This window comes from Colletes gigas, unplaced genomic scaffold, assembly GCF_013123115.1.
Source record: "Colletes gigas isolate AHSC1104 unplaced genomic scaffold, ASM1312311v1 Colletes_gigas_Sc00005, whole genome shotgun sequence".
NCBI lineage: Eukaryota > Metazoa > Arthropoda > Insecta > Hymenoptera > Colletidae > Colletes > Colletes gigas.
In genome coordinates, this window is record NW_025106634.1 from 6593364 (window position 1) to 6607575 (window position 14212).

A 14212-nucleotide genomic window follows, 5' to 3' on the forward strand; every position below is an offset into this window, starting at 1 on the left:
TTTCTCAAGCTTTATCGTGTGACTTGTGCTTGCGAGCAAATCTGGGCCATTTCCAGGACAGGTAGGATAATTCTTCATATTTTTTCAGGCTGCTTCAAGACGAAATTACGCTTTATACAGTTCGATGTCTGGATCTAGAAGGGAAGAATTTGAGCCGGTGAACTTATTAAAAATGGCCGTCTCCTGTAACAACGCGTGCCAAACGCAGACGATGGAGCTCCTCCGTGCGTCGCATATCCTCGTGCAGGGCTTTTATCCTCAACTGTACCTCCTGTATCGCCATCTCGGCGATTTTTACTTTCAAGCGTTTCTCCTCCGTCTGCAACAGGAATATTCGCGGTTCTCAAAGCGTTCCGGTTCCCGTTTAATTAAAATTTCCATTCGCGTACTTCGAGCTGCTGCAAAAGCAATCTGTGCTTCAGCTGATTGCGATAGTCCGTCAAGAAAACGTAGCCCTTCGAGGTCGAATGCTCGTTTCGCGTATCCGAACTTCTCGACCTGGGTGCGGTATCGTTTTCTTGGTTCCACGCGGGGGCGGTCGGTCGATTTTCCGCGGTGCATTTCCCGAGCGTTGAATCGGTGCACTCGAGCGAATCGTATTCCTCGTTGCCTGCAACCACCGTATAAGAAAGTCATCGGGTTACGCGTTCGTATCGTTTATTTGAGAAAAACCTTTCCACGGGAGGCTTCTTTAGCGAATGGAACGGCCTTCCGAAACAATCACTCGGAAAGCATTCCGGCATAAAATCAAGAATCGGTCGTAAAATATTTTATTTACTTTTACCCTCGGCGCCGAATCCCGTGAAACAGCTTGCCGCGATAACGATAACGGTAACGGTAACGGTGAAATTGGTCTACTTTATTAGACGAATGGAGTATCCCAGCCCCGTTTTACGTTCGAGAATATATTACAAATTCGTCTGGTTCTTTACTTGGTTCGATGCGTTTGTCGTTGAAATCCGTACGGTCATTATGCTCCATCGAGTTATGCGAGTCGGAGGAATCTTGGCGATTGCGTCTCCCTTTCCGATCGTGTCGTAAAACGTCCGCTGAAACGAAAGAAGGGAAACCATGCTCGCGTCCGCCCGACGATGAATTGAAATCCGAGGGCTGTCCGATCACGTGACAAAAGTTTATTTTACCTGGATTTCTCGTTGCTACAGACACGGTACGCGGACGTACCTCGTGCGTTCTGTCCGTCGCATTGGCAGAACTGTCCTCCTCGTTTTCGGGATAAATAACCGACACTGTGACACTGTTATTGGAAATATTCGCGTTTGACACTACGATACGATTTCTCGTTTTATGGTCCATCGTGTCGGTCGGCGACGAAGCGAGGCGATCCTCATTCAGAAAAATCTCCTTCCTTTCGTCCAGACTATCCACGTCGTGATTTACGCCCTCCGATGGATTCGTTTCTCGTTCCTCGTGGTCGTCCAAATCGGTTTCCACGTCGATTTTCTCCGTCTTGATTTGCGAGAGATCTTTAAATTAAATACTCGTACACTCCCGGCGCAATAAGAGCGAACAAAAAGCTACGGTTTCACGATAAACTACCCCCTTAATTGTCCGTACCGAGGAAACTGTCCAGGGGGTTCAATTTCCCGGGTGATTCTCCATTGTTGTTGAACGTTTCGATGGGTGAAGATCTTGGTTCGTCCGCCAGCGGTCGAAGAACGTCCGGTATTTCCAAATATTTGTTCGCGGACCGATTTTCGACAAAGACTTGATACCGATTCCATTCCGAGGATTCGTCCTTTTCCGACTTTGCGCAATTTTTCGTTTCCTAGGATATTTCGCTGTTTAAGCACGAGCCGACAAAGGCGATGGGATATACGTATAATACGTGTAGAACTTGAAACTAATTTCAGTCGATCGTTTGACGTTTCGGGCCGTGGTGCGTGCTCGCTGTTCGGAGATTTCGTATCCGAATTAAATTGAAAACTACGGACGACCGTTCCAATTCCGAAAGAACATTCTACGAGTGCACTGGACAGTATCCGCTGTCCGATGGCCCGACGCAAAGTGCCCGAAACGTCGAAAACGTGGAACGGTATCGATATTAACCCCATCGAAACCGGAATTTCGCGGAATAGATTTATCACAGGATACAGAATCGCTAACTTCAGGAATATGTAATTACACGTTACGAAATTAATCGCTTTGGTACGTTACGAGTGCAAACATGTAATTACGCGTTACAGAGTTAACGAGCTTGTCAAGCCCGAAAGGGTTAAAACCGTACCGCGAAATTGAATGTTTCGGAACGATAATCTCGAATAAGGTATCGATCAGTTAGGCAATAGAAGAATACCTTGCCCAGTGCTTTGGCTTTTTTGCAGTGGTATTTGTAGTTCTGCCAATATTTCTTGAGCTGCGCCGATGTTTTTCGCGTGAATCCCGCCCTCTTGAATTCGTTCTCGATGACCGTCCAGATCTTCTTTCGCGCTAGCGTGGAGGCGCTCTTGTCCAACAACGGGGCATACCGCTTCATTATGGACAATAAATGAACCCTTTCCTCCTTATCGAATTGATTCTTCTTCCTGTCGGTTTCCGACAAATTGCGCGGCATTCTCGGCTGATCCTATCGGGACCCGATACGCCGTGATGTATCGCGCTTGGCTTCCCTCGACTCGAGAAATACGGTGAAAACCGAGGCTTAAGATCGTAAGATCGTTTAGAGCCGCAGACTGTCTTGGCAGAAGTGCGAGCACTTTTGTTTCGACAAAACAGCTCGACGCGATTCGCTCTTATTCTCGTCGCGGTCAATCCTTGGTAGTTTTGCCTGTCTTTTTTCCTCGGTCGATTACCAAAAACATCGGACGCTCGACCGTTACGAAGAAAAAATCGTTGCAACGATGCGAAACTAGCAACGGATATTATCGCGATCCGAAAAATATCGTCTCAGTCGAAAGCTTTTGGTAAAATACGATATTCCTTTCATTCTTCTACCCTGTTTGATGCTTTAATTTAATATTTAAGAACGTACGATTCGACAATTACTTTGAGAACGATGGCGAGTGCATTTGAAGTGCACCAGAAGTGCATTTAAAATTTTCGCGATATTACTCTCGGTCCGATCGCTCGCGATTATTGAACCGAAAACATGGCTCGTTACTCGGAAGCCATCGCGTCCGCCTGTCTACTTTTTTCTCCCTAACGAATTTCACTTCCATGCAATGTTTCCGTGTTTTCGGATTTGTCAAGTTCAGCGAGCAGGTATCGCGTACAAAAAGTAGGCGCGTGGTTGTCGTTTCGACGTGTTTGCGAACGGGTTGCAGCAGAGGAGCACTTCGTAATTACACGAGCGCAAACCTCTCAACTTTCTACCGTTCAAATTTCGCCGTGTCTCGTGCGCGATTATTGCCTCGATACATCGTTGCGCAATATTTAGGAGCGTCGGCGGTAGCCGAGTTAGCGTAATCCGCGCGGCGTGATCCTCCTCGAGATGGATCTTTGGAAAATTCGATTCACTCTGTTTGCCCGGGAGAAAACAGAGCCGCCGGTGCGCGCTCGATCTCACAATCGGTTTCTACGATTGTCAGCGGCTCTCGGTACTTTCGGATCTCGCGTGACCACAATTGGGCAAAATGCCATCCGATTAAAATCCACGTACAGCGATTCATTCGTGGCCGTCCGTTCGATTAAACGGTTTTCATTTTTGTAACGGTTCGTCGGCCGAGCATACACCGTTCAGATCGATAATAACACGTTCGAGTATCGATTCCCGAAAAGCTCGATGGAATTTAACGTCGTCGAAACATGTTTGCCTTGGTCCCAGCAAGTTTCGAGTTCCCGGAGCAAACACTTTCGGCTCTATTCGGATTTTAGGGATCTCGTTTGATCCTGCCCGCTCTCCACATCCGGGACACCGAATCCCTAAACGAATTCGTTCTAGTTTAGGAATTTCACCGGGTCACGGTCGTTCATTTTGCATTGCTAAAAAGGAGACGATCGATGACTGGGTAGATAGTCGATCGAAAAGGATCGTGGACGAATGAAGGAATAAAATCGGTGACAAATACGTTACGCCATCGCCGACAGGACGAACCATATAATTAGCTCCGATCGTTTCTTGTAATCTGTTCCCTAGGAAATATTCAAAGCAAACCGATTGCATCAAAATTTATAGCCGTAACGATTTCTCGCGTTGCTACTTTTCGTACGTCTCTCTGTTATTTTTGATAATCGACTTCCGATCGTAGTACCATTTCCAGGGAAACAAAATGCAAACACCGCGGCGTCCTTTCCACGATATTACCAATTCAGGAATAAAGTAGATCTCGCATGACTGGAAACAAAGGCTGTCCCACGAACTTTCGATCGGTTCCGAGAAGGCAAAAGACGAACGATGAGCCGTTTCCGAGGTTACCACCTGTCGGCCGCGCGATTACGCAAGCTCACGGAGAGAAAATGCCTAATTAATCAGCGAATTTTGTTGCTTCGCAGTCGGAGCGTCGCGCAGACTTTACGACCTTACCTGCTGCGCAAAGAGCGCCGTCACTTTCTCGCGGTGGTTTTCGACGCAAACAAAGAAATATTCATCGCCGACGGCCATGCCGCGCGGATATTATTACAGATACCGCGACTAGAAAGCAATCCAGCGAAAAACAAATTCGAGAATCGAACGTCTATGGTTCGGTCGATAGATCGATCCGGTACTTTTCGATCGCGAACGAAGAATTTATGGTCCAGCAAGGAAAATGGCCGGCTCGTGGCGTCGTCGATGTTTCGCTACCCACGCGAAGGTTCCTCTTTAATTAATAATTCCGAGCTTCTAGGTGGAGGCGTAAATGTGCAATCTCGCCTCCAGCGAACCGCCAGCAGCCGGTTAACCCATTAAGGAGCTGCGATCAAGAGCATCGAATGATTAATGGATTATCGTTGAGACGCCGGCAAGATGCACGAGACGTTCCCGCGGGTTCTCCACGAAAACTTAAACACGCGGCTGCCGGTACTGATCGACACGCCCAACTTGTCATTATAACGGAACCCACGTCAACGCTATCGATAACAATGATGATAGAAATATATTGTTATAGCTCAGTTTTATTGGTTATCTATTATTCGAACGAAATGTCCGTCCATCTGCGCTCGAGTGCTTTATGGCTTGCCGGGACGTGCGAACGACGGCATTTTAACTTACGGGGAGGGGCGGCAAACGACTTAAGGGTCCACGCCATCTTGGCGGCGTTTAAACAGGTTAGTTTCATGAATTTTTCATAAGAATTCCATACGTCCCATTGAAATGGATTTTGTTTCTATCGATAATACATATAATAAGCTTTCAAACAGTATTTTTTTCAGAGGAAATTAAATGAAAAGTACGTAGCTACTTTCAAAGAGGAAGCTATAAAACTGATAGATGATTTCCAAACTGTAGCTTCCGAGACGAGCCTCCGTGGCTTGCGCAGCTGAACAAAGGCGTTTTATAAGCTACGTTTGACAAATATTGCAAAGACTTGCAAATGCGATGGTGGGGACAATGAATGTCGGATGAGTAGTCGGCGGTCGAACGTTGGGAAAGGACAGGAGTGCTCGGCTCTCTTCGTCCTCGTATGAAAAATGAATCGTTCTAGGGCCGAATCGTTCCGCCGGATGAAAAATGAGCGTTATATGGTAAGTAAGGTTAAACGCCGAGGAGAATGGCGAAACTAGACTCGATGTATCAGCGTTGCGAGTCGATTAACGATTGTTCGTTCAATCTGCAATCTTTGTGAATTTGAGGTTTATAAAACGATGGTGGAGCGTCTAGGGGGTAGATTACGATTGTTGTGAACTCCAGATTATGGCGGTACAGGCACAAAGGAGTCTTGGAACAGCGATGGGGTCGACACGCGAAGCAACGCTCACTGACAAAGTATCAGCAGCGTTGGATTCGCGGGATTTTTGTCCCGCACGTGGATTTCTGCACGCACGGAGCACCGAGTACGTAGAAAGCAGGCAGTTTACCGAACAGTCATTACAAGAAACGACTGAAAAATTACGAGAAGACGGGTTTCCGGATAGGAGAGATGGATATTGCAATTTGTGGATGTTATTACGGTAAAAGTTTGCAAGCGTTTGTAATTACGCGGTCTTAACTCTAGTGTGATATTAATTTTAAAGTAGATCGCCGGCGGTTTCCCGATACTTTTGAACAGTTTCGCGAGCAAGTAACGACCGTTTACGTTTCGTTGAACGTATACCACTAAATATCCCATTAAACTTTTCGTTTCCATTCGCAGTTTCCTACGGCAGATTCACGGAAAATCGTCCACGATGCTACTTTACGAGCGTCCTTCTTTTGGGATCGAGAGAGATTCGATAGATCGCGTAAAACGGCCGGATCGATCGCGTAGGATTTAATTAAACGAGCTGGTTGAATGCTCTCTATGAAGGTGGCACCGTTGTTCCGGGAAAAGCGAATGCAATTCCAAGAACGTCAACAAGGTAGGAGATCCCCTTTACCAACCTCGATTAAACCATTAGCTTTAATATTCCTGGGCACGTTTCGCGTCACGTGCCGGTTTCATTGCCCATCGTTTTCCAGTTATTACATTTTTTCGTAAATTTTATATCGCGATCTCGTTCTACGATCGCCAACAACTTTTACCCAACTTCTCGACGTTGTTATCTGTCTATTTATCTAGCGTTTCGTAAACGAAGAGCATTCGCAAATTCGTGAAATCCTCGTTAATGTTTCTTCCACTGAATGGTCATCGAGATCGAGTTTGAAACGCGCGCGCGCGCGCCTCCGATATCGTCGAAAAATCGAAGGATCGGAGGATTTAATTGCGTTCGCGTTCCCTGGCCGGCCAGCTCGTAAAATGTTTTGCGCAAGATTAGCAGAATATGTAATATTAAATTTAACCTAAGGTATACTCGGCTCCGAGAAGTCATTCCCCAGAGACTTTCTCTTCGGTCTGTAGCTTCTACCACGCATTCAAAGGTCGTTTTGTACTAGAAGTCCTCTGTCGCTCTTTTTCACGCGCATTGTTCGAGCCAATCGCGATTTTGTATGCTTCGACGCTTCGTTTTTGAAATTGTTCCTGGTCGCTTCAAAGCACAGACGAGTAAAATAGAACAATATTACTAAAAAACGTGCTGGTATATAATTCGTTCGTGTTGCAACGTTGTCTAGGAGCTTCCTTCGCGAACACGACACCCTCTAAAATCGTGACAGGCGTGAAATCGTCCCTCTAGCTTCGAGTTTGGCACGTGCCAGCGCGAACGTAAGCACGTTACCTCCGATTTTCAACCTAACGACCCTCGATTACGTTCGCACTCGTACCCGGAAAAGTATTATCGCTCCTTGTAAGGGTCGCAATAATGAATCTCTCCGGCGACAAGCAATGCCCGAGAATCATCTTCATTATCGTCGAACGTGAGTCGAATGGTCTTTGGTCTCTGCGATCAGCAGGAAACGTCTCTCGTCGCTTTAATCGCTGTTTGTCCATCAACATCTTTCTCCCGTTTATTAACGCGTACGAATCTGTCTACGAGGTGCTTCAAAAATTTAAACGCTCAACACGTTGGCTGTAATATGGCAAATATTATAGCGTTCCAATATTCTGTTGCGTTTCTAAAGATCTCCAAAATATCCGTAGACGAGGAAAACTGGCGCAACGCTGAACGCGTTCATTAAATTTAATTGTTCGTTGCACAATACAGACGAGGATGTTAGCCCTGCGATAAATCACCGGAAAATCCATCCATCTTCTCGATGCTGCGGATTCTGTGGCCCGTTTGAGCGAAAATTACGCAACCGTGGGTTGTATTATACTTTTAGAATTTCGTTCCCCTTTAGAGTCGTTAGTCGATGGACAAAGATATCGCGATTAGGTGGGCAGTTCCGGCGAACGACCGCCTCGGGGCAAACCGTGGCCCTGAAGAGCGGATGTCGGTCGAAGATCGGATCGAACGAGGATTTACGAAGTCGAATCTTCCCGCAAAATCGATCGCTTTCTTTTTGTACCTCGTGATCGAGAAGTTTGCATCAAATACATTGAAAATGCGGACCTTTCATCGGGAAAGGCTGAATGTCCCCGAGCAAATAAAAATGTTTTTGACCCACGACTCGAGTCCCAAGAAATACAAAAAATGTATCCGTCTATTCCGTGACTTTCCCCCGTTCGATCGAGCCGCCTTAATTTGCGGATTCAAAATTTATAGTCGGGACACGACCGCAAAGGCCGCGGCGCGCCCTAATTCGAGCAGACTGGGCCGCAAGAGATCAAGTATTAGAGCAACGGCAACAAAATCAAACCCTCGTCGTTATTTTCGTGTATCCTAGCAGTCTGTAACTTCTCGGTTCAAACAAATGAAATTTTTAGAGGAAACTTTGAGAGGTGGTGTTTTAAACCCACCCTAATATCGCGTAGAGTGCAATATGTTGGACAGGATCGAAGTTCCGGAGCTCGAGGCACAGAAGCAATCGACTCTGGATAGAATGACCCGTAACGCAATTTCGTTCGAAAACGAAGAATCTTTTTGTTCCGGGCGTTTGTTGGTCCCGCTGTTGATGATACAATTACGGCGGGCAACGGTGATGGCACGGTCTTTCTACAGACCGGCTAGGAAAGGGGGTACAATACCTATATAAAGCTTGAATGAAGATGCTCCCAGCTATTCACTCTCACCTTTCTCACAAGCGTGCGCACGACGCGAATCTTCCGGACGTGAATCGCCAGGGAAGATCGACGTGGTCTTCGTCTCTCGTCTATAGTGGAAAGGATTTCGCTCCGAGGTGAGTCTTAACGATTATTATTCGCGGCCGATGCCCTGATCCCGCACGCGTTTCCGCCTTCCGGAATTTTTTGACCGCCTCGATCGCTCGCGTAACGTTCGAACGATCGTGGATCCGAGTTTCGCGACGCGACGCCGGGAGAAAAATGTACCTGAGAGAAAGCGATGTCATTGAATTTCGCGTTTGCCGTGCATTCGCCGGATAGTTACCGTGCTCGTCTTCCGCTACAGATCTCGTTCGATTGGCAAAACCTTTTGAGGAACGCTGGAAAACCCTTGTGAATCGTCGTGGATACGTTTCAAAGGACGAATCGTAAAAATCGCGAACAACGTGTCAAATTTTACTGCGAGATCCTATTCCCTATCGAGTGCACCGATCTATCTCCTGTTATATACGGTGAAAGACGACATTGAATACGTAGAGCGATTTGTATTACCCCGCGACTAAAACGTTCCATTCTTTCGTACTGCTATTACGTATTACTTATCCCACCATCGGCCGACAATTGTAAAATTTATCGAAACACTATTTCCTGGTTCTCTGTTTCCAAGAAACGAAGACAAGATCGGTATTATCGATTAGTTAATGGCTTCCGAATAGTGGTTTTACCAAGGACGGAAAACAAGAATTCGCAGAGTAGGACCGACTAATTTGAATTTTACGTAATGATACGCGCGAAAGAAGGAAAGACGACACACAGTGGGCCGAATCGAACATTTAATTCTAAAAGAGAAGTGCTAAAAATCCACTTACATAATGAGTTTTCTGACTGATAAATTAAATTACACGCGCGTAGTGCTTGCGACACTGTCTAAATTATGTATCTTAATACGGCGTAGTAATAAATTAAATTCTATTGTGCTGTCAAGTTACGAGAGTAACGTTAAAACTCGTCTCTCAGATTAGATAATAATTTATAAACAAGTTTCACGCGTTGCTAATCTAAATAGCTCGTTAAGGAGAGTTTCTTAACGCCTGGCGATGGCAAAACGACGCGACGCTGACAGTTTTAAACAGCGATAATGTTCTTAACAGATTCCGTTTTAAAAAGTGATCCAAGATCGAGCATGATCCGCACGCGGTATTTCATAAATCCGTGCGTAATTTCAGAGTTTACGACATCCGCGACGTAAACGGGGATTTCGTAATGCCGCGTAATTTTTAATACGTTAATTGTTCGCCTTTAGCGTTCGCGAAATACAAAGCGGAGAAAGCGATCGATTGCGCAGTCGCGTTATTTCTCTTCCCAAAGGATCATCTTGATCGACGCGTGGCAAGGTCTCGTAACGCACAACGAATAGAAATACTTTGAGAATTTGCGGTAAAAGTAAGAGCGAAAGATTATGACATCCCCGCATCCCAAAGAACTCGTTATGCCCAACGGGCACGTACGCGCCTCCTCGAGGAATTGGCTTTTTATCTCCACTGAAAATCGAAAATCTGCACTCGATCGCAGGCGATTCTTTCGACTCGACGGAACGTACGTGCGATCCAAACAAACCAGATGCTGAAATTCCTCCGAAAAAGTGTCTCCATCGAGATCTAATCGCCGGAGAACCAAACGCAAGTCCAGATTTTTTCTTTTCTGGTATCTGGGTGGAGTTTTTTTCGATACGATTAGAAAAAGTTCGGATTTCCAGGATCGAACAGGCGCGTGCAACTTTTTCCAACGGCGACCGACTACTCGATATCGGTCAAACGAGCAGAAGGACGCGATCTCGTCGAGCAATTGCGCAAAAGTGGCCGTGACTTGTTCAATGGCGAAGCAAACTGACAAGAAACGCGCATGGATGATCGCTGATTCTGCCCGCTGTTTACGAGCGCAAACACGCATTCACCATTAGGCAAATTAACGTAGCAAAATGGGTCTAGAATAATTTATAAGCTAGGAATAGGTTACGATTCTTTACAGTGGAGTCCCTAAACGATACAAATTTGTCTTCGGGGTTTACGCGATATCTCGCGTCCTGGTCGCACCGGAAACGAAACGATCAAACAGGTTCTCAAGTTATGCAAATGCAGCTACGATTTAACGTTAAAACGAACACTACCACGACGATGAACGCGTATTTTGTTAACCACCCACGGATATACCACGAAAAATTCGATACTTCCGCGAGCTTTTTTCTATCCTCGCCCTCAACGCCACCGCGTTCTTCCATTTTTCACTTTTTAATAATCTACCATTTCCCACTCTCCCCCAGGCTCTATCAATTCTCACTCCGACTGCGCAAAATATGCAACAGTCCCCACTTTTATTCCGAATTCCAGCTATTGGTCCATCGATCGAACACCTATCAAAATTAGAACCATACGACGCATCGAGAGACAGAATTCAAATTTGCGTTTTCAATTTTGACGTTTACTCAGATTTTAGACTTGTAATCTTTTGGTTTACTAAAAAAATTAGTTCGCGAAGGGGTTGAACGACACTGTCCTATATTAGCATAACCTGAATTAATACGGTTTTTTTCTGCGGCAATTCGCGGGAGAATAGAGTCAGATTCACGCGGCCATATTCATTATTCGCGAGTCACGCCGCGTCAATCGCAAACAAGCATGAGAATCTGTCAGAGGAACGCGTGTTTCTCGTTTGATGACCGCATCTCGAAGAAAGCGAACGGCTACACGGTGTTTCAGAAAACAGAATAGCGTGTGGGTGTCCACGACTGTACAGGGTATTCAGAGAACCGAAAATCATATTTCAAAATTACATGTAAATGCTTGAGAAGCCAAATCCACGCGCTAAAGTAACTAAACATTGTCCCACATACTTTTCGAGTTACGGACGACTTATTGCGACATTCAATTTCAATATTTATAATTTTAAAGCAAACTCCTCGACAAGCTTTTCATTTTAGCGCTTCGATAAATGGTCGTGCAAGAGAATTTCTTTTCGGAGAAAGTATAGCCCCGGATCTCGCTCAAATTTTACGCACGGTTTTGTTAATTACTTGGCAAAATCTTACAACTTTCGTAGCTGGAAAAATACCCCGAATACACTGTTTGGAATTAAACTACAATCTGTACGAATTGTTTAGAAGAGAATGTGGATAGTCTTACGAAGTCCGATCGAAACGTTTGACCCAACACGAGTCCGAGTTTCGTCATCGATGCAATTAGCTACCTCGACCCTCGAGAAGCACAACTAACTATTGGGCCATCCTACAAGCTTGTCCCGAAATTCGTTAAAATTCATTTTAATTTTATTTTTAAAGCGTCGAACAACCTCGAAAATCTTAAATAAAACATTGTGCAAGCTGTTGAGGTTCTGTTAAATGGCCGTTTGCTCGTTGACCACAGCCACCACTTAACCGTAGGCTGTACACTTGTTGCATCGCGCGTCTCTTCTTTCTCCGCGAAGCCTGGCATCCTTCGTTGGAACGAGTTAAACGTTGCGAGGCGCGCGAGGAAATATTTGTTTGCTCGCCCGTCGCCCAATAAAGTGTCGTAATACCATCGACGAGAAAAATTCAAACCTCCAGTGCCGCAATCCTTGTTCAACTTTGCCCGGAGCTGGCGCGTCCACCATTTTCGAACATCTCTTCTCCGTACAGCAGCCCCTCGACATTGTTTCCAGTGAATTTTATGTAAAATGGCCACAGTTTCTTGATCCACGGGCGCTCGTTTCGTAATAAGAACCGTCGCCGTCAGAGGATGAGACAGTTTGAATTATTGCCGTTGAAACCGCGTTTACGTTGCGATATTTATCTTCTAACGTTACCGATGTTCTCGACAGGCCATCGGCTTTCTCCGTCCCGAAGGTCGTAAAAAGGCTGATTTCTCGTCGCATTATCGTCGAAAAAGTTTCGATTACTCGATACTCGCTGTATCTATCATTTGTCAAAATCAATTAATACTCTACTTCAGTTACTACTTAACCGTGAACTTTGTTCCATGCTTATCAAATTGATTTATTCGCCGACGTTCCTCTGCCTAGCTCTTGTTCGAGACTCCATGACGCATTGTTTTTTTAAACATAACAGATCGATTTCATTTATGCCGACTTTAGGAAAGCCTGTGACACTGTTAGCCATAGCGTTCTTGCTTTAGGGGTAACTTTCTCACATAACTGTGCAGCTACCTCAGCAATAGATCTCAAACAGTTAAGATACACAACTCTTTCTCCGCGCGGATACTTAAGCAATAGATCTCAAACAGTTAAGGCACACAACTCTTTCCCTGTTTAGTCATTTAAGCAAGAGATCTCTAACAGTTCGAGCACGCGATTCCTTCTTTCGTAAAGTCAACGTTACTTCCGAAGTACCGGTCCATTATTTTCTTAAACGATCCGCGAGCAACTTCTCTTACGCTGACGCCGTATTTGATATCGATTGTTCGAAACTATCGGTTGAAAATAAAAAGCTTGACAATGTTTCTCTCGTTTCCATCGGATTGCATACTCCTCCAGAGATCGTTCCCTTCCGTTTCGGACCTCCGTCAATTTGTTTCTCAATCCGCCTCGTGCGTACAATAAACCGACAAAATAATTACGCCGGCAAGCAACCGGACGAAATGCCAAAAGCCCGTTTCAATTATTCAGCAGTTCGACCGCCGCGTGGGACAGCAAAGTTCCCTTAGAATATCGCGGACAATGTTCCATTTGCGAAACCACGATTTAATCGTTTTTCGCAACTCGACGAGGAAATCGTCGATCCGACGGCCGTTCGTTACTTCCTGCTGCTCGATCGTTCGAGCCTGGCTGTTAAAAATAATATTTAACGGTTCGAACGGTACGGTAAATCGAAGATGCGTTTTGTATGGCCGGGCGAGACTCGATATACCCGCGGGGACGCGCATACGCGAATCTATCGACTCCATTCTCGGCCCGAACGCGGACAACGGTCGCAGACGCTCCAAACGAGCTTTAAATGTCACCAATCCCAAGGACAATCGCTTCCCGCACGTTTTCTCGAATCGATACTTTCGCCTCATTGAATTCTAGACGAGGCACGTTGTTCTTCGTACCTCAAAAAAAAAACCCGCGAGAGATCCTCCGGCCATTTACGGAGCAACGCACCGAATAGAATTGCATTCAACGCGGTCCGCCAGCCTGAAGAATTACAGCGAACGCGGTCTTTTTTAATACAGCGTCATTAACTGTGGAATAGTGTGTCAAACCCCCCATCGAGTCTAATCTCTCTTCAAACAAGGCGATTCCACTACCGGACGATAATTATTACCGATTATTTTAATGTTAGAAGTTTAACGGTAGCATCGAACAGAACGGAATCGTAGAACTCAAAGTTTCTTCTTTGTGGTAGAATAAAAAATTGATGTAAGAGATTCGAGTACGCGTTGGTTCTCTTGGAGCCGATCGCTGGAATCCCCTCCGGCTGACATTGCGAAGTAGAAACCGCGAGCCGCAACTTTTCTCGCGCTCGACGCATAAGGCAATCGATGTCCCCGTAACCCAGACCTATCGAACGTAACAGTTTTCACTGGATCTTCTCTCCCATGCCGTATTCAGAGGCTTATTCGCCG